Genomic DNA, 6,233 nt, shown 5'->3' on the forward strand with positions numbered 1-6,233 from the left:
TTGGGTTGATTCAGGGTTTAACTAGGTTGGTTGGTTATTTTTCCTAATTGATTATTCACTTGAAAAAAGGAATAAGTATCTAAAAAGGAATTTAATTCCTCACTTCTCACTTTTGAATTACAAATTTTGAAAGTAAAACCCAAAATCCTCTTCATGAGGATTTACTGTTTGTTCATTATGGGAGCTATGGGCATGCGATCATCATGAGGTTGGTCTCATTGGATCTAGATCATGGAGACCTTGGATTGCTGTGATTTTCAACTACTTCAGTGGGGTTTTTATTTTTCAATTCAATTTCTCATTTTTCCCTTTTGGCTGTGAGGTAGGGCTCTCCCATTTTATCATTTCTACTTCATTTCAACTTTTTTTTTGTTAGTCCTTTGTTAGGAGGCTGAGAACTAGTGTTCCCCTCTATTTCTATTTGTTGGTTCTGCCCGATGGGTCGAGTATGAACATTTTTCTTATTTTTGGGATGGGGGCTTGGGGTTTTGTGCCATTATGCTAGCCATTTTTGCATATGATGTCCTAACCCAAATTTTATTGGATTGTTAGGGCTTTTGTGCCCAAAGACCAAATGGGTTTTATTTTTGAAGTTTTCTAATTTTTGAGGTTTTTACCTCATTTTGTATGCCACCCTATTTTCTCAAGTTTTCTTGGCATGAGTTTGGTCATGGATTTGGATCATTTGTTTGGATGTCAGTCAGACCATTGTTGCAATTTTATGTTTGCATTAGGATGCATGTCGCATCTATTCTCTCAACTTTGTTTTTGGTTGATTGATTTTATAGTTGGTGTTATTGTTTTAGTTGGACCCTTGTTATTGTTTCATGGATATTAGGATTTATGTATAATGCATACTCCTAGATTGAGTCAATTTGAGTGAGTTCATGATGTATGATTTTAATGTTTATTGAGATTCATGTAGAATCCATCCTCTTGAGTTTATTTTTAGTTGAGTGATATTTTGCTTGTGTTCTCATCTAGTCCTTGTGTTATGATCATCATGATGGTGGTGCACCAAAAATGAGTATGTGTGTGTACATTTTTTGGGTGAGTTGTGAGGCCTAATCTTCAGTGGTATTTCTGGAAGCTATGATCATTGGAGTTGGGTTTGGAATATGCATGCCTATGTGCACTCATCATTGGATGAGAATGGGTAGAGTGGGGTAGCATATGGAGGGGCTTCTATCTCACAGCTTGGTGTTTATTTTGCGGTTGGTAGAGGAAGTTTTAAATAAGTGATAACTAAATAAAAATGTGTGAGTGGTAATAAAACTTAAGATAAATAAAACTAGACTATATGCCTTTTATTAGAGAGAGTAGCTAGCAATACTATCTTGGGCTTGTTGATGCCAAGCAACTCTCTATGATGTCAGCCCCTACTTAGTAGCCCATTGAGTGTCTGACTAGGACATGTAGTTTATGCATTGTTTACGTTCTTAATTTTAGTCATGATATTGTCTGGCATAAATGTTAACCATTGACATTGTGTTTATGTGTCTTTGTGGTTGGATCATTATCTCCATTAGCATGGCAGGGTGGACCTATGGGTTTCATGTGGTTGGGAGGCATAGCTACCTATACCACTATTGGAAATGGGTGTATAGAGATGATCTATTATCCCACTACAACCATTACTGGATATTTTCACTTGGTATTTAGAGTTTTGGAGTATGCTTTCTTGTCATTTATGCTTTCAGTGCAATTCTTGGATATCATGTTTAGATGATGCTAGTATATTTGACGCATTCCTATATTATGATGTTTAGCATATACTTAGATGATGTGAATTGCTTTGTTGGCATATCTATTGCTTATTGGTTTAGCATGTTAGATTTCCTATTCGTATGATGTTTAGCATATGATAAATGATGTGGTTGATTTATTGAATTATCTAATGCTTTGCTTTTAGCATGTTAGATTTACTTATTCTTATGTTGTAGCATGTTTTAACAATGACATCTTCATGAGATAGCATCAAAAATCTAGTGGTAGTTTGGGATGTTATGCACGGAGGATGGCTAGGACCCAAAATGGTCTTATGATGCTATTAAAGATTGGGAGGAACTGCTTACTTAGTTTGGTTGTTCATTTATTATGATGTTATTTATATACATTGCTTTTAGTACTGATGGGGACACAACCCAAACATAGAATGGACACAACAGGAAAGGGAAAATTTTATTAACTTTGTAAATAAGCCAATACATTTAGTACAGAGAAAATAGACTTCAAAACATGCCCTATGGGCTTACAATAGTATAAATCTGGAGATAATTTCTCCTTTTAGTACCTCCTCTCAAACTCCACTCCAAACTGCCTTTTACAATGCTATAAATGTTCTTAAATAGACTTCGAAGGGTTAAGGATTAGGAATACATTCTAGAAAGTGCTAGTTGGCATCCACCGACCAAATAGAAGGCTCTAGAAGTCGCATTAGAATTCGGCACAAAATTAGAAGAATCCAAAAATGGTAACCAAACTTCCAAGAGGCATAACTTTTGAACCATAGCTCCGATTGACGAACCGTTTACATTTCTAGAAAGCTCTTGAAGCACTAAATAGCCCTATAGACCAGATTTACTTGTCTCCCATATTTCAGCCCTTTTTGAGGTCATTTAATGCCCCTAACCTGACTTTGAAGCATTCTTAGGATGACTCTAGAAATTGAAAAATTGTGATAACTTTCAAACCGTGGGGCCTTTTGACCTGATTCTTTTTATGGAATGCTCTAAATTACAATTACAATCATCCAAACAATTTAAACCTTCTAGTTCACCAAAATTCTTGCTCAATTACATACTCCTATTTTTCTTGCATTTACACATATCTCGAGGTGTTCAAATACTCTATCCTAAAACATGGATAGTGGAACTGTGAGACTTGGAACCTTTATTTGGCCCAAATGGGTATCCATAAATGAAAAAATATGAAACAAAAACTAAGTCTAAGTACTTTTTTTTTGGTTGACATAGGATTGCCCTTATACCTCTGGATGCTCCTGCATCAGACTGATGAAGGGCCAACACCACCCTTACAAAATCACAACCAAGATCACAAAAATATGGAGACAAAGAGATGACAAAATGCTTCATAAATCATCCTTTAATACTTGAAATTCATTACAATATTCTGCAAATGAAAGGACTCCAAATTCTCATAATATAAGAGAGATTGGTCACTAAGAGCTTCTACAAGAAGAGCCTATCCTTCAAGAGGTTATAATCGAAGAGCTTCAACTTCTCGAGCTTCCTTACAAGATATTACATTCAAAGAGCTTCAACAAAAGAGCTTGTTTGCTACCCCTTGAGAGCTTCCTTACAAGAGATTATAACATTCGAAGAGCTTGATTACAAATGAACATAAGCCTTTCTTAAATAGGAACTTACCACCCAATGCATGATTTATCCACAACATTCTAGAATATCCAAAACCTTCTAGAATTTCACCTACAACCTTCTACAATATCTACAACTTTCTAGAATTTCCACCTAAATACAACTAAACACCACCATGTGGCCCAATTAGAAAATTACATTTCTTTTGTAGATCACAACAAATATTAAATGCATGATTTAAGGAACTTTCCACAAACTTCTAAGTTTCCACCTACACACCTCCATAAATGGAATGACACTATTTTTTTTTTTCTATTTATGCCACCTATGCACCTTGAAAAAGGAGCTATTGAGGAAGGGCTTGATTCGAGAGAGCCTGAGTCCATGTGCGATACCTACAATACTGGCACCAAAGAAGGATGGAGAGTGGAGGATGTGTATAGATTCTTGAGCTATAAATAGGATAACCATCAAGTATCAATTTCCTTTGCCAAGAATGGATGATCTTATGGACTGCTTGAGTGGAGCTCAGTACTTCACAAAGATAGATCTCAAGAGTGGTTATCACCAGATACAAATTCGAGAAGGGGATGAGTGGAAAATAGCCTTCAAGACCAAGGAGGGACTTAATGAGTGGTTAGTCATGCCATTTGGATTGACAAACGCCCCAAGAACCTTCATGTAGCTTATGAATGAGGTACTTAAGAAGTTCTTGAGAAAATTTGTTATTGCCTATTTGGATGATATTTTAATTTTCAGCAAGACTTTGGAAGAACATTTATTGCATATTCATAGTGTCCTTGAAAGGTTAAGGGGAGAGAATCTGTTAATTAATTTGAAGAAGTGTATCTTTGCAAAAAGGGAGTTAGTCTACTTGGGGTTTGTTATATCACCTGAAGGTCTTAAAATGGATCCAAAGAAGGTAAAAGCAATCTTGGAATGGCCTACTCCAAGGTCTACTACTGAGGTAAGATCGTTCCATGGTCTAGTTAGTTTTTACAGAAAGTTCATTAAGAATTTTAGTAGCATATATGCACCCCTGACTGACATAATAAGAGGGGATAGAAAAGAGTTCAAATGGACTGTGACAGCTATGAGAAGTTTTGAATTGCTAAAGAAGAAGGTGATAGAACAACCTGTGTTGGCACTTCCAGATTTTAGAAAGGTGTTTCAGGTGGATTGTGATGCTAGTGGCAGTGCTATTGGGGATGTATTAGGCCAAGAAGGTAAGCCTATTGCATATTTTAGTGAAAAATTGAATGATGCAAAGAAGAAGTATTCTGTTTATGATCAAGAGTTCTATGCAATAGTTCAAGCCTTAAAGAAATGGAGGCATTATTTATTGCCAAAGGAATTTGTTTTGTATACTAATCATCAAGCATTACAGTACCTAAAGAGTCAAGGTAAATTGAATCAGAGGCATATGAAGTGGGTAGAGTTCTTGCAGAGCTATACATTTGTGTTGAAGCATAGAAGTGGAAAATCTAACAGGGTTGTAGATGCACTAAGTAGAAGACAGTTGTTGCTTATAGTAATGCAGGTTGAAGTAGTTGAGTTTGATGAACTATAGAATTTGCACCCTGAGGATCCTAATTTTTCTGAAGCATGGAAAGCTTGTAAAGAGCCTTTTGCTGTAGACAGAACTAAGTGGTTAGACTATCTCATTCAGGATGGTATGTTATTCAAGGGCAATCAATTATGCATTCTAAGGAGTTCCATGAGGAAAAATCTAATTAAGGAGAAACATAGTGGAGGGATGGTAGGACATTTTGGTCGAGATAAGACCATTTCCATTCTTAGAGAACATTATTTTTGGCCTCAGATTTCATAGGATGTGAAGAAGTTTGTACAGAGTTGTCAGATTTGTCAAGTTGCCAAGGGATTTAGTCACAATACTGGACTTTATCAGCCATTGCCTGTTCCATCAAAGCCATGGGAGGACATAAGTATGGATTTTTTTCTTGGATTGCCGAGGACACAAAGGGGTAATGACTCGATATTTGTGGTGGTTGATAGGTTCTCCAAAATGGCACATTTCATTCCATGCCACAAAACTCCTGATGCTGTCCATATTGCAGACTTTTTTTCTGAGAGGTGGTAAGACTACATGGTCTCCCAAGGAGTATAGTTTCTGACAGAGATACTAAATTTGTGGGGTATTTCTAGAGAATATTGTGGAAGAATCTGAGAATAGACTTGAAATTCAGTTCACACATCAGTCCCAGACTAATGGCCAAACAAAAGTGGTAAACAGAAGTTTGGGCAATTTGCTGAGATGTTTAGTTGGGGATAAGCCCAAGGGGTGGGATTTGATTCTACCACAAGTAGAGTTTTCTTACAATAACTCTATAAATAGGAGTATTCATAGATCACCATTCCAAATTGTATATGGAAGTAGCCCAAGGACTGCACCAGAATTGAGGAAGATAGAGCAAGGGGAGAGGACAAGTGTTGAAGCTGAAGAATTTGCTAAACATATCAAGCATCTACATGGGGAGGTTCAGGCACATATTACCAAGATGAATCAAGAGTATAAAGCTAGGGCTGATAAAAGGAGAAGACATAAGGAATTCCAAGTAGGGGATCTAGTCATGGTACACTTATGAAAAGAAATATTTCTAGCTGGTACTTACAACAAGTTGAAAATGAAAAAATTTGGCCCCTGCAAAATTCTGAAGAAACATGACTCAAGAAATGCAAATGACGTGGAGTTGCCAGATGGTATTCACATTTCTCCTATTTTCAACATTGTAGACTTAACAAAGTATCATGATGATGGTGCAGATGAGGAGCCGACGTTAGAGCCATGTCCAATTCCTACTTCTAAGAAGGAGGAGATAGAAGACATTCTAGATCATCATGTGGGTAGGAGTACTAGACATAGGTAGTATGAAG

This window comes from Cupressus sempervirens, chromosome 10 (genome assembly GCF_028749045.1).
Source record: "Cupressus sempervirens isolate cs-2001-9-10 chromosome 10, ASM2874904v1, whole genome shotgun sequence".
Lineage (NCBI taxonomy): Eukaryota > Viridiplantae > Streptophyta > Pinopsida > Cupressales > Cupressaceae > Cupressus > Cupressus sempervirens.